The sequence below is a fragment of the Bufo gargarizans genome, chromosome 1 (genome assembly GCF_014858855.1).
Source record: "Bufo gargarizans isolate SCDJY-AF-19 chromosome 1, ASM1485885v1, whole genome shotgun sequence".
NCBI lineage: Eukaryota > Metazoa > Chordata > Amphibia > Anura > Bufonidae > Bufo > Bufo gargarizans.
Genome location: NC_058080.1, coordinates 342,902,789 through 342,923,311, shown reverse-complemented (window position 1 = coordinate 342,923,311; position 20,523 = coordinate 342,902,789). Strand labels below are relative to the sequence as shown.

Sequence of the window (20,523 nt, the reverse complement as noted above, 5' to 3'; positions counted from 1 at the left end):
CAACTGAGGGGAGATCTAATAACTATTAATACTGTAAATACATCAAAGGTCAGTACAGAGATCTCTCCCTTATCTATTTATACCCAGGACTAGTATTGAGTGAATCGAGCTTTGGATCCATAGTTGATTCGGTCAAACACTTCAATACTTATGCTGTCTTCATACAACATTTAAATGTATTGGCTCTGTGGAGCCAAACTTCTTTTCACCCAAAGTCGCACAAGACTTCAGTGAATGAATTCGGTATTCATTTCTGCATCATTAAGAACATTTAAAATTAGGAATCCGAAGTCGGATTTGGTACTGTCTGGTACCACGGTACCAAACCCGACTTTGGATTGCTAATTTAAAATGTTTTCAAAAATGCAGAAGTAAATACTGCATTCATTCACCAAAGTCTTAGACGACTTTGGGTGAAACAAATTTTGCCTAAACATTGGCTATACTTTTTAATGCTGTATGGAGACAGTCTCCAGACAGTATTAAAACCAAAGCATTTGAACCTATTGACTTTGGATCTATGATATGAAGCTTGATTCTCTGAAGCTTACCCAGGACTGTGATGAGGGGACATCCTCTACATATAGAGGAAAGAAAGTTTCTACACAAACATAGAAGAGGATTCTTTATGGAAAGACTATGGTCTCTCTGCCTGATGAGGTGGTTTGTGATGATGCATTCACTAAAAGAGTTCAAGAGGCCCCTGGATGTATTTCTGGAGTGTAATAATTAGAGTTGTCGCAAACATAAAATTTTCCGTTCGCGAACGGCGTACGTGAATTTCTGCAAATGTTCGCGAGCTGGCGAACCAGGCGAACCGCCATTGACTTCAATAGGCAGGTGAATTTTAAAACCCACAGGGACTCTTTCTAGCCACAGTAGTGATGGAAAAGTTGTTTCAAGGGGATTAACACCTGGACTGTGGAATGCCGGAGGGGGATCCATGGCAAAACTCCCATGGAAAATTACATAGTTGATGCAGAGTTGGATTTTAAGCAGGGCAAAAATCACCTAACAATCCTAAAATAATTTGAACAACGTGGTTTAAAACATAAAGTGTGTGTATACGATCAAGTATGATGTATCGATCAGGTAGTGTAAGGGTTACGCCCGCTTCACAGACATTGACAGACCAAACTCCCCTTTTAATGCACCGCAAACAACCGCAAACAGTCTATTTGCCCAACCGCAAACTCCCCATTTGCACAAGGTTGCATACCAAGCTAGCCATGTCCCGTTGATGTCATTGAAGGTTTCTTCCTCCACCCAGCCATGTAAAACACCAAGGGGCCCCGAAAGGTGAATTGAATTGATTTTTCGAATAGGGAAATGGTTAAAAAAACTTTGTCTCCCTCCCCTTTGTTTGAATCCACGGTCACTGCGTCTGCGCCGTGCAATTTACTGTCACACCCGATATGAGTGGTATTTTCTGTAGTTCTCTTCTCATCAGTTTAATCCCTGTTACGTCCCCAATCTGGGGTCCATTTATTGAATTGATTTTTCGAACGGGGAGATGGTTAGAAAAAACGCTGGCTCCCTCCCCTTTGTTTGAATCCACGGTCACTGCGTCTGCGTCGTGCAATTTACTGTCACGCCCGATATGAGTGGTATTTTCTGTAGTTCTCTTCTCATCAGTTTAAGCCCTGTTACGTCCCCAATCTGGGGTCCATTTATTGAATTGATTTTTCGAACGGGGAGATGGTTAGAAAAAACGCTGGCTCCCTCCCCTTTGTTTGAATCCACGGTCACTGCGTCTGCGCCGTGCAATTTACTGTCACACCCGATATGAGTGGTATTTTCTGTAATTCTCTTCTCATCAGTTTAATCCCTGTTACGTCCCCAATCTGGGGTCCATTTATTGAATTTATTTTTTGAACAGGGAGATGGTTACAAAAAACGCTGGCTCCCTCCCCTTTGTTTGAATCCACGGTCACTGCGTCTGCGTCGTGCAATTTACTGTCATGCCCGATATGAATGGTATTTTCTGTAGTTCTCTTCTCATCAGTTTAATCCCTGTTACGTCCCCAATCTGGGGTCCATTTATTGAATTGATTTTTCGAACGGGGAGATGGTTAGAAAAAACGCTGGCTCCCTCCCCTTTGTTTGAATCCACGGTTACTGCGTCTGCGCCGTGCAATTTACTGTCACACCCGATATGAGTGGTATTTTCTGTAGTTCTCTCCTCATCAGTTTAATCCCTGTTACGTCCCCAATCTGGGGTCCATTTATTGAATTGATTTTTTGAACAGGGAGATGGTTACAAAAAACGCTGGCTCCCTCCTCTTTGTTTGAATCCACGGTCACTGCGTCTGTGCCGTGCAATTTACTGTCACACCCGATATGAGAGGTATTTTCTGTAGTTCTCTTCTCATCAATTTAATCCCTGTTACATCCCATATCAAGGATTGACTTTTGTGAAAAAAATATTTAGGCCGGGTACCTTCGACTGCCTGCACAGTGACAGACCAAACTCTGATACACTAAACTGAATTGATTTTAGGAACCGGGAGATGGAAAAAGCAGCTTGGTCGGTCCTCTTACTCCCAAGTTGGGGCACTGCACGTGCACGGAGAAATGTGCTGTGACACCCAATATGAGTGGTGTCTTAACTAGTACTATTCCTATCAGTTTAATCCCTGTTACGTCCCCTATCCGGGGACGTGTGTCAAATTGATTAACCATTGTCGAATTAACGAACCATTACGACTAACTGCAATAATTTAGTTCTGAGCTTTGTACTTGCTTTGTATTGGAATTGATGGGGATTTTTTAAATTGTCTGCATTATTTCTAATAAATTATTTAGAGACTTTATTATGATTTTTTTATTTTATGTATTAAAAACCCATATAAAAAAAAAAAAAGGTTATGATTAGAGTTGAGCGAACACCTGGATGTTCGGGTTCGAGAAGTTCGGCCGAACATCCCGGAAATGTTCGGGTTCGGGATCCGAACCCGATCCGAACTTCGTCCCGAACCCGAACCCCATTGAAGTCAATGGGGACCCGAACTTTTCGGCACTAAAACGGCTGTAAAACAGCCCAGGAAAGGGCTAGAGGGCTGCAAAAGGCAGCAACATGTAGGTAAATCCCCTGCAAACAAATGTGGATAGGGAAATTAATTAAAATAAAAATTAAATAAATAAAAATTAACCAAAATCAATTGGAGAGAGGTTCCATAGCAGAGAATCTGGCTTCCCGTCACCCACCACTGGAACAGTCCATTCTCAGATATTTAGGCCCCGGCACCCAGGCAGAGGAGAGAGGTCCCGTAACAGACAATCTGGCTTCATGTCAGCAGAGAATCAGTCTTCATGTCATAGCAGAGAATCAGGCTTCACGTCACCCACCACTGTAAGAGTCCATTTTCATAAATTTAGGCCCAGCACCCAGGCAGAGGAGAGAGGTCCCGTAACAGACAATCTGGCTTCATGTCAGCAGAGAATCAGTCTTCATATCATAGCAGAGAATCTGGCTTCCCGTTACCCACCACTGGAACAGTCCATTCTCAGATATTTAGGCCCCGGCACCCAGGCAGAGGAGAGAGGTCCCGTAACAGACAATCTGGCTTCATGTCAGCAGAGAATCAGTCTTCATATCATAGCAGAGAATCAGGCTTCACGTCAGCCACCACTGCAACAGTCCATTGTCATAAATTCAGGCCCAGCACCCAGGCAGAGGAGAGAGGTCCCGTAACAGACAATCTGGCTTCATGTCAGCAGAGAATCAGTCTGCATGTCATAGCAGAGAATGAGGCTTCACGTCACCCACCACTGCAACAGTCCATTTTCATAAATTTAGGCCCAGCACCCAGGCAGAGGAGAGAGGTCCCGTAACAGAGGATCTGGCTTCATGTCACCAGAGAATCAGTCTGCATGTCATAGCAGAGAATCAGGCTTCACGTCACCCACCACTGCAACAGTCCATTTTCATAAATTTAGGCCCAGCACCCAGGCAGAGGAGAGAGGTCCCGTAACAGAGGATCTGGCTTCATGTCACCAGAGAATCAGTCTGCATGTCATAGCAGAGAATCAGGCTTCACGTCAGCCACCACTGCAACAATCCATTGGCATATATTTAGGCCTAGCACACAGGCAGAGGAGAGAGGTCCCGTAACAGACAATCTGGCTTCATGTCAGCAGAGAATCAGTCTTCATATCATAGCAGAGAATCAGGCTTCACGTCAGCCACCAATGCAACAGTCCATTGTCAGATATTTAGGCCCAGCACCCAGGCAGAGGAGAGAGGTCCCGTAACAGAGGATCTGGCTTCATGTCAGCAGAGAATCAGTCTTCATGTCATAGCAGAGAATCAGGCTTCACGTCACCCACCACTGTAAGAGTCCATTTTCATAAATTTAGGCCCAGCACCCAGGCAGAGGAGAGAGGTCCCGTAACAGACGATCTGGCTTCATGTCAGCAGAGAATCAGTCTGCATGTCATAGCAGAGAATGAGGCTTCACGTCACCCACCACTGCAACAGTCCATTTTCATAAATTTAGGCCCAGCACCCAGGCAGAGGAGAGAGGTCCCGCAACAGAGGATCTGGCTTCATGTCAGCAGAGAATCAGTCTGCATGTCATAGCAGAGAATCAGGCTTCACGTCAGCCACCACTGCAACAGTCCATTGTCATAAATTCAGGCCCAGCACCCAGGCAGAGGAGAGAGGTCCCGTAACAGACAATCTGGCTTCATGTCACCAGAGAATCAGTCTGCATGTCATAGCAGAGAATGAGGCTTCACGTCAGCCACCACTGCAACAATCCATTGGCATATATTTAGGCCTAGCACACAGGCAGAGGAGAGGTTCATTCAACTTTGGGTAGCCTTGCAATATAATGGTAAAATGAAAATAAAAATAGGATTGAATGAGGAAGTGCCCTGGAGTCCAATAATATATGGTTATGGGGAGGTAGTTAATGTCTAATCTGGACAAGGGACGGACAGGTCCTGTGGGATCCATGCCTGGTTCATTTTTATGAACGTCAGCTTGTCCACATTGGCTGTAGACAGGCGGCTGCGTTTGTCTGTAATGACGCCCCCTGCCGTGCTGAATACACGTTCAGACAAAACGCTGGCTGCCGGGCAGGCCAGCACCTCCAAGGCATAAAAGGCTAGCTCTGGCCACGTGGACAATTTAGAGACCCAGAAGTTGAATGGGGCCGAACCATCAGTCAGTACGTGGAGGGGTGTGCACACGTACTGTTCCACCATGTTAGTGAAATGTTGCCTCCTGCTAACACGTTGCGTATCAGGTGGTGGTGCAGTTAGCTGTGGCGTGTTGACAAAAGTTTTCCACATCTCTGCCATGCTAACCCTGCCCTCAGAGGAGCTGGCCGTGACACAGCTGCCTTGGCGACCTCTTGCTCCTCCTCTGCCTTGGCCTTGGGCTTCCACTTGTTCCCCTGTGACATTTGGGAATGCTCTCAGTAGCGCGTCTACCAACGTGCGCTTGTACTCGCGCATCTTCCTATCACGCTCCAGTGCAGGAAGTAAGGTGGGCACATTGTCTTTGTAGCGTGGATCCAGCAGGGTGGCAACCCAGTAGTCCGCACAGGTTAAAATGTGGGCAACTCTGCTGTCGTTGCGCAGGCACTGCAGCATGTAGTCGCTCATGTGTGCCAGGCTGCCCAGGGGTAAGGACAAGCTGTCCTCTGTGGGAGGCGTATCGTCATCGTCCTGCCTTTCCCCCCAGCCACGCACCAGTGATGGACCCGAGCTGCGTTGGGTGCCACCCCGCTGTGACCATGCTTCATCCTCATCCTCCTCCACCTCCTCCTCATCCTCGTCCTCCTCGTCCTCCAGTAGTGGGCCCTGGCTGGCCACATTTGTACCTGGCCTCTGCTGTTGCCAAAAACCTCCCTCTGAGTCACTTCGAAGAGACTGGCCTGAAAGTGCTAAAAATGACCCCTCTTCCTCCTCCTCCTCCTCCTCCTCCTGGGCCACCTCCTCTTCCATCATCGCCCTAAGTGTTTTCTCAAGGAGACATAGAAGTGGTATTGTAACGCTGATAACGGTGTCATCGCCACTGGCCATGTTGGTGGAGTACTCGAAACAGCGCAACAGGGCACACAGGTCTCGCATGGAGGCCCAGTCATTGGTGGTGAAGTGGTGCTGTTCTGTAGTGCGACTGACCCGTGCGTGCTGCAGCTGAAACTCCACTATGGCCTGCTGCTGCTCGCACAGTCTGTCCAGCATGTGCAAGGTGGAGTTCCACCTGGTGGGCACGTCGCATATGAGGCGGTGAGCGGGAAGGCCGAAGTTACGCTGTAGCGCAGACAGGCGAGCAGCGGCAGGATGTGAACGCCGGAAGCGCGAACAGACGGCCCGCACTTTATGCAGCAGCTCTGACATGTCGGGGTAGTTGTGAATGAACTTCTGCACCACCAAATTCAGCACATGCGCCAAGCAAGGGATGTGCGTCAAATTGGCTAGTCCCAGAGCTGCAACGAGATTTCGCCCATTATCACACACCACCAGGCCGGGCTTGAGGCTCACCGGCAGCAACCACTCGTCGGTCTGTTGTTCAATACCCCGCCACAACTCCTGTGCGGTGTGGGGCCTGTCCCCCAAACATATGAGTTTCAGAATGGCCTGCTGACGTTTACCCCGGGCTGTGCTGAAGTTGGTGGTGAAGGTGTGTGGCTGACTGGATGAGCAGGTGGAAGAAGAGGAGGAGGAAGCCGAGAAGGAGGAGGTGGCAACAGGAGGCAAAGAATGTTGCCCTGCGATCCTTGGCAGCGGAAGGACGTGCGCCAAACAGCTCTCCGCCTGGGGCCCAGCTGCCACTACATTTACCCAGTGTGCAGTTAGGGAGATATAGCGTCCCTGGCCGTGCTTACTGGTCCACGTATCTGTGGTTAGGTGGACCTTGCTACAGATGGCGTTGCGCAGTGCACACTTGATTTTATCGGATACTTGGTTGTGCAGGGAAGGCACGGCTCTCTTGGAGAAGTAGTGCCGGCTGGGAACAACATACTGTGGGACAGCAAGCGACATGAGCTGTTTGAAGCTGTCTGTGTCCACCAGCCTAAATGACAGCATTTCATAGGCCAGTAGTTTAGAAATGCTGGCATTCAGGGCCAGGGATCGAGGGTGGCTAGGTGGGAATTTACGCTTTCTATCAAATGTTTGTGAGATGGAGAGCTGAACGCTGGCGTGTGACATGGTTGAGACGCTTGGTGACGGAGGTGGTGGTGGTGGTGTTGGTGGTACATCCCCTGTTTGCTGGGCGGCAGGTGCCAACGTTCCTCCAGAGGCGGAGGAAGAGGCCGAGGCGGCAGCAGCAGAATAGGCCGAGGCGGCAGCAGCAGAAGAGGTAGCAGGGGGAGCCTGAGTGACTTCCTTGGTTTTAAGGTGTTTACTCCACTGCAGTTCATGCTTTGCATGCAGGTGCCTGGTCATGCAGGTTGTGCTCAGGTTCAGAACGTTAATGCCTCGCTTCAGGCTCTGATGGCACAGCGTGCAAACCACTCGGGTCTTGTCGTCAGCACATTGTTTGAAGAAGTGCCATGCCAGGGAACTCCTTGAAGCTGCCTTTGGGGTGCTCGGTCCCAGATGGCGGCGGTCAGTAGCAGGCGGAGTCTCTTGGCGGCGGGTGTTCTGCTTTTGCCCACTGCTCCCTCTTTTGCTACGCTGTTGGCTCGGTCTCACCACTGCCTCTTCCTCCGAACTGTGAAAGTCAGTGGCACGACCTTCATTCCATGTGGGGTCTAGGACCTCATCGTCCCCTGCATCGTCTTCCACCCAGTCTTGATCCCTGACCTCCTGTTCAGTCTGCACACTGCAGAAAGACGCAGCAGTTGGCACCTGTGTTTCGTCATCATCAGAGACATGCTGAGGTGGTATTCCCATGTCCTCATCATCAGGAAACATAAGTGGTTGTGCGTCAGTGCATTCTATGTCTTTCACCGCTGGGGAAGGGCTAGGTGGATGCCCTTGGGAAACCCTGCCAGCGGAGTCTTCAAACAGCATAAGAGACTGCTGCATAACTTGAGGCTGAGACAGTTTCCCTGGTATGCATGGGGGTGATGTGACAGACTGATGGGGTTGGTTTTCAGGCGCCATCTGTGCGCTTTCTGCAGAAGACTGGGTGGGAGATAATGTGAACGTGCTGGATCCACTGTCGGCCACCCAATTGACTAATGCCTGTACCTGCTCAGGCCTTACCATCCTTAGAACGGCATTGGGCCCCACCATATATCGCTGTAAATTCTGGCGGCTACTGGGACCTGAGGTAGTTGGTACACTAGGACGTGTGGATGTGGCAGAACGGCCACGTCCTCTCCCAGCACCAGAGGGTCCACTAACACCACCACGACCATGTCCACGTCCGCGTCCCTTACTAGATGTTTTTCTCATTGTTATGGTTCACCACAACAACAAATATATTATTTGGCCCAATGTATTGTATTCAAATTCAGCGGGATATAAATTTGAGGCCTAGTATTTAGGCGCTGGGTGACCGGTATGGATTTAGTGACAGAATTAGACTTGGAAATGCACAGAAGCGTGTGTGTGAAGTTATTCTGAATGACCCTATGTGCACCTTGAATATTATATACCCTTTTTGGGATAGATTTCAAATAGCTCTGATATAGCAGAAACCACTAAATTATGAAATTGCTAAATTGGGAATTGTATTTCAACCCAGAACAAAAAATGTGCTTTGACGGACACTAAATATCTTGCCCAGCAACAACAGTACAGCGGTAACGAGAGATTTAGCAGGATATAAATTTGAGGCCTAGTATTTAGGCGCTGGGTGACAGGTATGGGTTTAGTGACAGAATTAGACTTGGAAATACACAGTAGCGGGTGTGTGTGAAGTTATTCTGAATGACCCAATGTGCACCTTGAATATTATATACCCTTTTAGGGATAGATTTCAAATAGCTCTGATATAGCAGAAACCACTAAATTATGAAATTGCTAAATTGGGAATTGTATTTCAACCCAGAACAAAAAATGTGCTTTGACGGACACTAAATATCTTGCCCAGCAACAACAGTACAGCGGTAACGAGAGATTTAGCAGGATATAAATTTGAGGCCTAGTATTTAGGCGCTGGGTGACAGGTATGGGTTTAGTGACAGAATTAGACTTGAAAATACACAGTAGCGGGTGTGTGTGAAGTTATTCTGAATGACCCAATGTGCACCTTGAATATTATATACCCTTTTAGGGATAGATTTCAAATAGCTCTGATATAGCAGAAACCACTAAATTATGAAATTGCTAAATTGGGAATTGTACTTCAACCCAGAACAAAAAATGTGCTTTGACGGACACTAAATATCTTTCCAAGCAACAACAGTACAGCGGTAACGAGAGATTTAGCAGGATATAAATTTGAGGCCTAGTATTTAGGCGCTGGGTGACAGGTATGGGTTTAGTGACAGAATTAGACTTGGAAATACACAGTAGCGGGTGTGTGTGAAGTTATTCTGAATGACCCAATGTGCACCTTGAATATTATATACCCTTTTAGGGATAGATTTCAAATAGCTCTGATATAGCAGAAACCACTAAATTATGAAATTGCTAAATTGGGAATTGTACTTCAACCCAGAACAAAAAATGTGCTTTGACGGACACTAAATAACTTTCCCAGCTACAACAGGACAGCGGTAACGAGAGATTTAGCGGGATATAAATTTGAGGCCTAGTATTTAGGCGCTGGGTGACAGGTATGGGTTTAGTGACAGAATTAGACTTGGAAATACACAGTAGCGGGTGTGTGTGAAGTTATTCTGAATGACCCTATGTGCACCTTCAATATGATCTACCCTTTTAGGGATAGATTTCAAATAGCTCTGATATAGCAGAAACCACTAAATTATGAAATTGCTAAATTGGGAATTGTATTTCAACCCAGAAGAAAAAATGTGCTTTGACGGACACTAAATAACTTTCCCAGCTACAACAGGACAGCGGTAACGAGAGATTTAGCAGGATATAAATTTGAGGCCTAGTATTTAGGCGCTGGGTGACAGGTATGGGTTTAGTGACAGAATTAGACTTGAAAATACACAGTAGCGGGTGTGTGTGAAGTTATTCTGAATGACCCAATGTGCACCTTGAATATTATATACCCTTTTAGGGATAGATTTCAAATAGCTCTGATATAGCAGAAACCACTAAATTATGAAATTGCTAAATTGGGAATTGTACTTCAACCCAGAACAAAAAATGTGCTTTGACGGACACTAAATATCTTTCCAAGCAACAACAGTACAGCGGTAACGAGAGATTTAGCAGGATATAAATTTGAGGCCTAGTATTTAGGCGCTGGGTGACAGGTATGGGTTTAGTGACAGAATTAGACTTGGAAATACACAGTAGCGGGTGTGTGTGAAGTTATTCTGAATGACCCAATGTGCACCTTGAATATTATATACCCTTTTAGGGATAGATTTCAAATAGCTCTGATATAGCAGAAACCACTAAATTATGAAATTGCTAAATTGGGAATTGTACTTCAACCCAGAACAAAAAATGTGCTTTGACGGACACTAAATAACTTTCCCAGCTACAACAGGACAGCGGTAACGAGAGATTTAGCGGGATATAAATTTGAGGCCTAGTATTTAGGCGCTGGGTGACCGGTATGGATTTAGTGACAGAATTAGACTGGGATATGGCCAAAAAATAACCACACTATTGCTGGTTAAATGCACTTGGTGACGGGCGCAGCTTGCCCCTGATGTAGTATATGGCCAAAAAATGAACAGACTATTGCTGGTTAAATGCACTTGGTGTCACAGCTTGACCAACCACACTACTGAGGGTTAAATGCACTTGGTGACGGGCGCAGCTTGCCCCTGATGTAGTATATGGCCAAAAAATAAACAGACTATTGCTGGTTAAATGCACTTGGTGTGACAGCTTCACCCTGATGTAGGCTTTAGCCAGAAAACAACCACACCATTGAGGGTTAAATGCACTTGGTGACAGGCACAGCTTGCCCCTGATTTTGTATATGGCCAAAAAATGAACAGACTATTGCTGGTTAAATGCACTTGGTGTGACAGCTTCACCCTGATGTAGGCTTTAGCCAAAAAACAACCACACCATTGAGGGTTAAATGCACTTGGTGACAGGCGCAGCTTGCCCCTGATTTTGTATATGGCCAAAAAATGAACAGACTATTGCTGGTTAAATGCACTTGGTGTGACAGCTTCACCCTGATGTAGGCTTTAGCCAAAAAACAACCACACCATTGAGGGTTAAATGCACTTGGTGACAGGCGCAGCTTGCCCCTGATTTTGTATATGGCCAAAAAATGAACAGACTATTGCTGGTTAAATGCACTTGGTGTGACAGCTTCACCCTGATGTAGGCTTTAGCCAAAAAACAACCACACCATTGAGGGTTAAATGCACTTGGTGACAGGCGCAGCTTGCCCCTGATGTAGTATATGGCCAAAAAATAAACAGACTATTGCTGGTTAAATGCACTTGGTGTGACAGCTTCACCCTGATGTAGGCTTTAGCCAAAAAACAACCACACCATTGAGGGTTAAATGCACTTGGTCGCAGCTTGTGCTGGCGCACCACAAGACACAAAATGGCCGCCGATCACCCCAGAAAAATGTGACTGACAAACGGTCTGGGCAGCCTAAAAACAGTGAGCAATTGAGGATCAGCAGCTCAATGATCCACAGCTGCAGATCGATCAGTTAATCAAGTTCTTTGGAGGAGTTAATCTGCCTAATCTCGCCCTACTGTCGCAGCAGCAACCTCTCCCTACGCTAATCAGAGCAGAGTGACGGGCGGCGCTATGTGACTCCAGCTTAAATAGAGGCTGGGTCACATGGTGCTCTGGCCAATCACAGCCATGCCAATAGTAGGCATGGCTGTGATGGCCTCTTGGGGCAAGTAGTATGACGCTTGTTGATTGGCTGCTTTGCAGCCTTTCAAAAAGCGCCAAGAAAGCGTCACAAAAGCGCCAAGAAAGCGACGAACACCGAACCCGAACCCGGACTTTTACGAAAATGTCCGGGTTCGGGTCCGTGTCACGGACACCCCAAAATTCGGTACGAACCCGAACTATACAGTTAGAGTTCGCTCATCCCTAGTTATGATCGCTTCATTGTGATAAGCAAGCCCCTTCACCACAACAAGGTAACAATCACGAAGGGGAATAGACACTTGTATGTGCCTTTTTTTTTGTTTTGTTTTTGCAGCCACAGTGCAACACCAGAGGCCAGGAAAATTAGGCATGTACACATGCTTGAAAAATAATGTTATTGTTGCAGCCGCTGTTGTAGCAGCGGCCGGAAAAATTGATGTTTTCAAGGCAGAAAGGTGACTAAAACATTGCGGCTTGAACCCTAGTTGGTGGCGGAGAATTCACAAAAGTCATCCGGTATGCAGACATTAAATACAGCAGCGTGGAGACCATTTTGAGGCCAAGGCATGTCATCAGGCCTTTTGTTAGTCAAACGCATCCCCCACTGTCAGTCCCTTCGGGATCCATGCCTCATTTATCTTAATGAAGGTGATGTAATTAACACTTTTTTTTGTCCGAGGCGACTCCTTTTGTCAGTGACAATGCCTCCTGCTGCACTGAAGGTCCTTTCTCACAGGACACTTGAAGCGGGGCAGGCCATAAGTTATATTGCAAACTGGGATAGATCAGGCTACAGGTCAAGCCTGCACATCCAGTAGTCAAGGGGTTCATCACTCCTCAGAATGTCGATATCTGCAGTTAAGGCGAGGTAGTCTGCTACCTGTCGGTCGAGTCGTTCTCTGAGGGTGGACTCCGAAGGGCTGTGGCGATGCGTAGGACTTAAAAAGCTCCGCATGTCCTCCATCAACAACGCATCTGTAAAGTGTCCTGTCCTTGCCGCCGTGGTCGTGGTAGGAGGAGGATTACTTTCACCTCTTCCCCAGTTAGATTCCTGTTGTGCTGTGACATCCCCCTTATAAGCTGTGTAAAGCATATTTTTATTAGTGGTCTGTTTTGAACTGCTGCATCCTTTCTGACTTCCGGAAATTTGGTAATATTTCCGCCACTTTCTGCTTATACCGGGGGTCGAGTAGCGTGGCCACCCAGTACAGGTCGTTCTCCTTCATCCTTTTTATACGAGGGTCCCTCAACAGACATGACAGCATGAAAGACCCTATTTGCACAAGGTTGGATGCCGAGCTACTTTCCCGTTCCTCCTCCTCACTGATGTCATTGACAGTCTGTTCTTCCCCCCAGCCATGTACAACACCACGGGTCCCAGATAGGTGACAACGAGCACCCTGGGATGCCTGCTGTGGTTGGTCTTCGTCCTCCTCAAAGCCACATTCCTCCTCTGACTCCTCTTCCTCATACTCCTCTTGCAGCGTTGCCGCAGGTCTGGCAAGTGATGATGACAAGGCTGTTTCTGGTGGTAATGGTGACCACAACTCTTCCTCTTCATGCTCATATACAGCATGATCCAGCACTCTTCGCAGGGCATGCTCCAGGAAGAAAAAAAATGGGATTAGGTCGCTGATGGTGCCTTTGGTGCGACTGACTAGGTTTGTCACCTCCTCAAAAGGATGCATGAGCCTACAGGCATTGCGCATGAGCGTCCAGTAACGTGGCAAAAAAATTCCCAGCTCCGCAGAGGCTTTCCTAGCACCTTAGTCATACAAATACTCGTTGACGGCTTTTTCTGGTTGATGCAGGCGGTCGAACATTAGGAGTGTTGAATTCCAACGTGTCGGGCTGTCGCAAATCAAGCGCCTCACTGGCACGTTGTTTCGGCGCTGAATGTCTGAAAAGTGCGCCATGACCGTGTAGGAACGCCTGAAATGGCCACACACCTTCCACACACGTACTGTAAGCCTAGGTACTTAGACACAAAGCGTTGTACGATGAGATTCAACACATGTGCCATGCACGGCACATGTGACAACTTGCCCAAATTCAATGCCGCCAACAAATTGCTTCCATTGTCACACACCACTTTGCCGATCTCCAGTTGGTGCGGGGTCAGCCACTGATCCACCTGTGCGTTCAGGGCGGACAGGAGTGCTGGTTCGGTGTGGCTCTCTGCTTTCAGGCAAGTCAACCCCAAGACAGCGTGACACTGTCGTATCCGGGATGTGGAATAGGCCCTGGGGAGCTGGGGGGATTCATTTGATGTGCAGCCAGACACTGTAGCAGAAGAGGACTCAGCCGAGGAGGTTATTGAAGAGGATGGAGTAGGAGGAGTATTGGAGGTGGCAGTAGGCCTGCCTGCAAGTTGTGGCGGTGTCACCAACTCCGCTGCAGAGCCACGCATTCCATGCTTGGCAGCCGTCAGCAGGTTGACCCAATGCATAGTGTAGGTGATATACCTGCCCTGACCGTGCTTTGCAGACCAGGTATCAGTGGTCAGATGGACCCTTGCCCCAGCACTGTATGCCAGAGATGCGGTGACTTACTTTTCAATCACTGAGTAGAGGTTTGGGATTGTCTTTTTTGAAAAAAAGAATTTGTCCAGGTAAAAGCTGTCGGGCTTAGAGTTCCGTCAAGCCAGCTGTCAGACGCCGGGTAAGGGAGGGACTTTGTGACATTGGCTTCTTATGCTCAAACATTTCCTTTACAGACACCTGACTGTGGGCAGATGAGATGGAACTGCTGAAGGTGAGAGGCGGAGTGGCGGGTGGTTGAGAGGGGGCAAGGAGGACAGCAGTGGTTGACCTGGCTGAAGATGCTGGACCAGGAGGAGGATGGTGGCTTTGAGTTTGTGTGCTGCTTGTACTCATGTGTTGATCCCATTGGCGTTTGTGATGTGAGATCATGTGCCTTCGCAAAGCAGTTGTACCTAGGTGGGTGTTGGACTTCCCACGACTCTGTTTCTTTTGGCACAGGTTGCAAATAGCATTGCTGTTATCAGAGGCAGACACACAAAAAAAATGCCACACTGCTGAGCTTTGCAATGACGGCATTCTGGTGGTGGCAACAGCATGCATTGATTGGCGTGCTGTCTGGCTGACCCTGGGTGCCGACACATGCTGTGTGACTGTGCCACTAGCTCCTTGCGACAACCTCCCCCTGCTTCCAACTCGTCTCCTCCTTCTCTCTGTCTCCCCTTCTGAACTTTCCCCCTCTTCTTCTTCTCTTTGAGCAGGCACCCACGTGGCATCCACGGACACATCGTCATCATCAGCCACTTCACTTGTATCTGACACCTCAGCAAAGGAAGCAGCAGCGGGTACATCATCATCATCATCACACTTTACGTCCATGTGTGTAATACTGCCTGACTGAGACATATCCCTGTTATTTACATCCTCTGGCAATAATGGTTGCGCATCACTAATTTCATCCAACTGATGTGTAAATAGCTCCTCTGAGGGATCAAGTGAAGCAGCTGTGATGGCTGTGGTGGTAGTGGTGGTGGTGGCGGCGGGCGGGAGAGTGGTAACTTTAGAGCAGGTGACCAATGCTGAGCTGGAGGAGGATGGTGCGTCAAGGTTCTTAGCGGAAGCTGTTGAAGATTGGGTGTCCTGTGTATGCCAGTCAACTAATTTCTCTGAATTTTTTGGGTTCAGGGTACATGGCCTCTGAACACTGGGCCTTATTCCAGGGCCAGTGGAAATCACAGCACCACAACCACGACGGCCCCTGCCTCTGCCTGTCATTTTATTTTTTTATAAGTGGTAATATGCGTGCAAGGTAATGTGCCACCCTATATAAGTGGTGGGCAGTGGGCACAGTACAGTCTGTGTGGGCCTGACACACACTGGCTTGCAACTGGGATTATATCACAGAAAAATAATAAATTGAATCTTTTTTTTTATCTGCAAGGTATTTGTGAGTGACACCCTGTAACGGTATAAGTGGTGGCCTAGCAAGTGGTCACAGTACAGTCTGTGGGCCAGACACACACTGGCTTGCAACTGGGCTTATATCACAGAAAAATAATAAATTTAATTTATTTATCTGCAAGATATTTGTGAGTGACACCCTGTAACGGTATGGGTGGTGGCCTAGCAAGTGGCCACAGTACAGTCTGTGGGCCAGACACACACTGGCTTGCAACTGGGATTATATCACAGAAAAATAATAAATTGAATTATTTTTTATCTGCAAGTTATTTGTGAGTGACACCCTGTAACGGTATGAGTGGTGGCCTAGCAGCAAGTGGCCACAGTACAGTCTGTGGGCCAGACACACACTGGCTTGCAACTGGGATTATATCACAGAAAAATAATAAATTGAATCTTTTTTTTATCTGCAAGGTATTGTGACACCCTGTGTGAATGGTGTGCACACAGTACTGTCTCTGGGCCACACAGTCACTCACTGGCTTGCAACTGCGATTATCTCACAGATAAATAATATACAATTTTATTTTTTTTTTATCTGCAAGGTACTGTCTGTGACTGAGCCTGCAGCCTCTCACACAGGGGCAGCCAGGCAACTGCAATATATATATATATATATATATATATATATATATTGCTTCCGAATGAGTCTAAAATGGATGCTGTCCAGGAGGTGGGAGGGTCTGCTGCTGCTGATTGGCTGGAATGTGTCTGCTGACTGTGAGGTATAGGGTCAAAGTTTGCTCAATGATGATGTATAGGGGGCGGACCGAACATCGCATATGTTCACCGTGAAACTGTTCACCGGCGAATAGTTCGGGACATCACTAGTAATAATATGACAGGTCATAGTTATTAGATTTTTGGAGAAGGGTAGTTGATCCAGGGAGTTGGAATCAGGAAGGATTTTTTACCCTGAGGAAAATTGGTTTCTACCTCTAGAAAGCTTATTCACCCCGATTTGAGAATCAAGGCCTAATAGAATTGTCTATGTAATAAACAATGTGGGCACCCCAATAACAAAAGAACAAGACAGGTTATTCACTCCAATTTTAGAATCAAGGCCTAATAGAATTGTTTATCTAATAAACAAGGAGTACACTTTTCAATTAGATAGCTCTGTGCCCTACACAGGGATTGATGCAAACTGTGCTATCTCCTATGGATCACTTCATCTTCAGAATACAGTCCCTACACTGTCACTGCAGTCTACCTATGCTCTCCCTGTAGGGAGAGCTACACACTGTAGTGTGTAATACTCTCCTGCACTCTCCCTATCCAATATTCAACATTTAAAATCTTTTAGCAACACTTTCCCTAGCGCTTGTCACGTCTCTCCCTATGCTCATGTCACAGTGAAAAAGATGAGATTGCGCAGGGTGTAGCTTTTAAAGGGCTTTGATATCACAGAGGCGGCTAGCTACTGATTGTCTGTCTGCATGGTATTATGGGTGATCTTGCGTTCCCAGGCTTCTTACCTTCACTTTGTAACTCATGTAGCCGCAATTCTAGTAAAAACAAAAAACAGTCGTTGCCACAAAACGCAAGGAAATTCAGATTAATTGAGAATCAATTTTTTCTGAAAATTCGGATTGAATTCAACTTTGGATGCTTAGATTTACTCAACAATAGTTATCGTAATGATTTGTGACTGTGCATATTCGTTTTTGCTTTTTATGATTTATTTGAGCACTAGTAAATTTTTATTAATTGATATAAATGTTTTAATTTAATTTTGTGATATATAACGGTTGGCACTTGAGCATATTCGTTGATGTATCGTCACTTATAATTAATTTCAGTGCAGGCTGATTATGTATCCATTATTTGAAATTATTCACTCTCATTCTGCATTTTTCTTTTTGATTTGTCTTTTATTCAGCATTCCGTAGATTTGTTGCAAGAGTTTTATTTTCTGCTTCTAAAACATATTATGAAACACATTAGAGGTGTTTGTCACTGCTTCTTGTCTTTGGAATGGGTAATGGAACACATTTCCAGTCATGTGCAACTTCAGATATGCGTTGTCCACGTCTTGGAACGCTGGAGTTTCTATGTTTTTACAATGTCTGTGAGCTCATACTGTCATTCCACGCCTACCTCACAGGTGATTCATGTCTTCATTTATTATTTGATGTATATATACTGTATATGTCTCAAATCACAGTTTTAAGTTGGAGACCCCTAAGGAAGCTGGTTTATCAGTGATAGGCATGAGGCAGGTTATGGCTTGGACATTGCATACTTCACTATGGGTATTGTTGTTTTATGCTTTACATTGAATGTCATGTTGTATTATATTTTTGGTGTTATAAGCTGTGTGTGTCTGGGTACTCATGACATGCCTTATTTTGAATTAGTTTGCACACTTTTATATAGGGATGTATATTTGTCCCACATAAGGTTTCTATTGCATACAGTATTTTAACTTTGTGGTATTTAATAAATATTGTTATATTCTTGGTCTTTGCTATGTAATATCGCTAGGATATATCATCATTTTATAACTTTTGGGAGTCCAACCTCTGTGATCTCCACCAATCCTGAGACTGAATGGGCAGCAGCACCTTCACTGTTTTTCCCTGCACTGTAGTGATCTGACCACATTCTTCTCCAGCATGGCCTCATTAAACTGCTGAGAGTTCTATGAAAGACAGTGCTAAATCTTAGCAAAATGCTATCGCTTTATAAAATGAAAATAACCCTGTAAGCCAAGACATATTTCTAGCTAGATATATGCGAGACATACTGTATATCTAGCATATTTTGCCAAAATGTGGGTAAATGATGAAAAAAATGTCATGAACCTGTGACTGCCAAACAATTTTCTGTTTTTGCATTTTCATGTTTTACTCCCTCTCTCCCCAAAGGCATAACCTTTTTATTTTTCCATTCACATAGCTATATGAGGGCTTGTTTTTTGCAAAACCAGTTGTACTTTCTAGTGCCACTATTAATATTAAATATGATGTTAGTGGAAAGCAAGAAAATAATTCCAAATGGCTTGGGATTGGAAAGAAAAATTGCAATTCTGTCAGTTTTATGGGTGTTTGTTTTTGCGGGTTCTATTAAGCACTAAAACTGACCTGTTCTCTTTATTCTCTGGGTCAGTATGATAAAAACAATACCACATTTATATAGCTTTTCTTGTAGTTTTTATACTGGAAAATGAAAGCTTTTCATCACCATATTCTAACTCCCAAAACTTTTTGTATAGTTACATCTATGAAATTGTGTGGGGGCTAATTTTTTGCAGGACGATCAGATATCGTTTTTGGGTGTGCATTTTTTTTTGTTTGTTTATTTTCCTTTTGGGGAAATAGGTTGATTAGAATTTGTATATTTTTGATTTTATTTTATTTTTTGACTTTTCTTAGCTCCCCAAGTAAGGCTACTTTCACACTTGCGTTCGGGGTTACGCATGTGAGTTCCGTTTGAAGGCTCTTACAAGCGCCCCGAACGAATCCGTAAGGCCCCAATGCATTCTGAGTGGATGTGGATCCGCTCAGAATGCCTCAGTCTGCCACCGTTTGACCTCCGTTCCGCTCAGCAGGCGGACACCCGAACGCAGCTTGCAGTATTCGGGTGTCTGCCTGGCCGTGCGGAGCCAAGCGGATCCGTCCAGACTTACAATGTAAGTCAATGGGGACGGATCCGTTTGAAGTTGACACAATATGGTGCAATTTCAAACGGATCCGTCCCCCATTGACTTTCAATGCAAAGTCTGGACGGATCCGTCTGACTAACTTTCAGACTTAGAATTTTTTCTGAAAGATAAAGCAGACGGATCCGTTCTGAACAGATCCCATTGTTTTCATTATAGGAGCGGATCCGTCTGCGCAGACACCAGACGGATCCGCTCCGAACGCAAGTGTGAAAGTAGCCTAAGCCCTAACATGCAGTCATTGCAAATGATTGCAATTTGTATAAAGTAATGACATTGTATCCAGTACAGAATGCAAAGATCTGTCTTAGGGATACAATTTCTAATCCCTTTAGCAAATAGTCTTTTTACCTTAGTAAAGAGACAATTTATTGCAAGTAACGGGCCTGGTTATTGACTTCACCATCCACCGACTCTTGCATCTGCACTGCTGCCTTGCATTCTGATAAAAACCTAGCATTAAGGGTACCCTAAATACCACCAGGCAGGAGACCCCAACTCCAGGAAGTGCCCTGGGGGAAGAAAGGGTGCGCTCTCCGGTCACTTATTGTTTCTAGGGATTGCCAGGGGTGGAGTTGCCACTGTGAACTGTGAGTACTATGACCACCCTCAGAATAATAACACTATCATCCTCCACCACACCCTACCCCATGGGATACTGTGAATTCAGTGATAATCAGATATCAGATAAATATATACAGAGCAGTATCTACAGTATCTCACAAAAGTGAGTACACCCCTCACATTTTTGTAAACATTATATATTTTCATGGGACAACACTGAAGATATAACACTTTCATACAATGCAAAGTAGTCAGTGTACAGCTTCTATAACTGTAAATTTGGTGTGCCCTCAAAATAACTTGGCATACAGCCATTAATGTTTAAACCACTTGCAACAATAGTGATTACACCCCTAAGTGAAAATGGCCAAATTTTGCCCAAAGTGTCAATATTTTGTGTGGCCACCGTTATTTTCCAGTACTGCCTTAACTCTCTTGGGCATGGAGTTCACTAGAGCTTCACATGTTGCCACTGGAATCTTCTTCCACTTCTCCATGATGACA

At 45.8% G+C, this 20,523-nt stretch overlaps 1 protein-coding gene across 1 annotated transcript in view; it reads right to left on the bottom strand.

Moving 5' to 3' along the window:
• The window catches only part of LOC122927160 (protein unc-13 homolog A-like), a 2,447,183-nt gene that overhangs the window by 926,841 nt on the left and 1,499,819 nt on the right, over window positions 1-20,523 (bottom strand).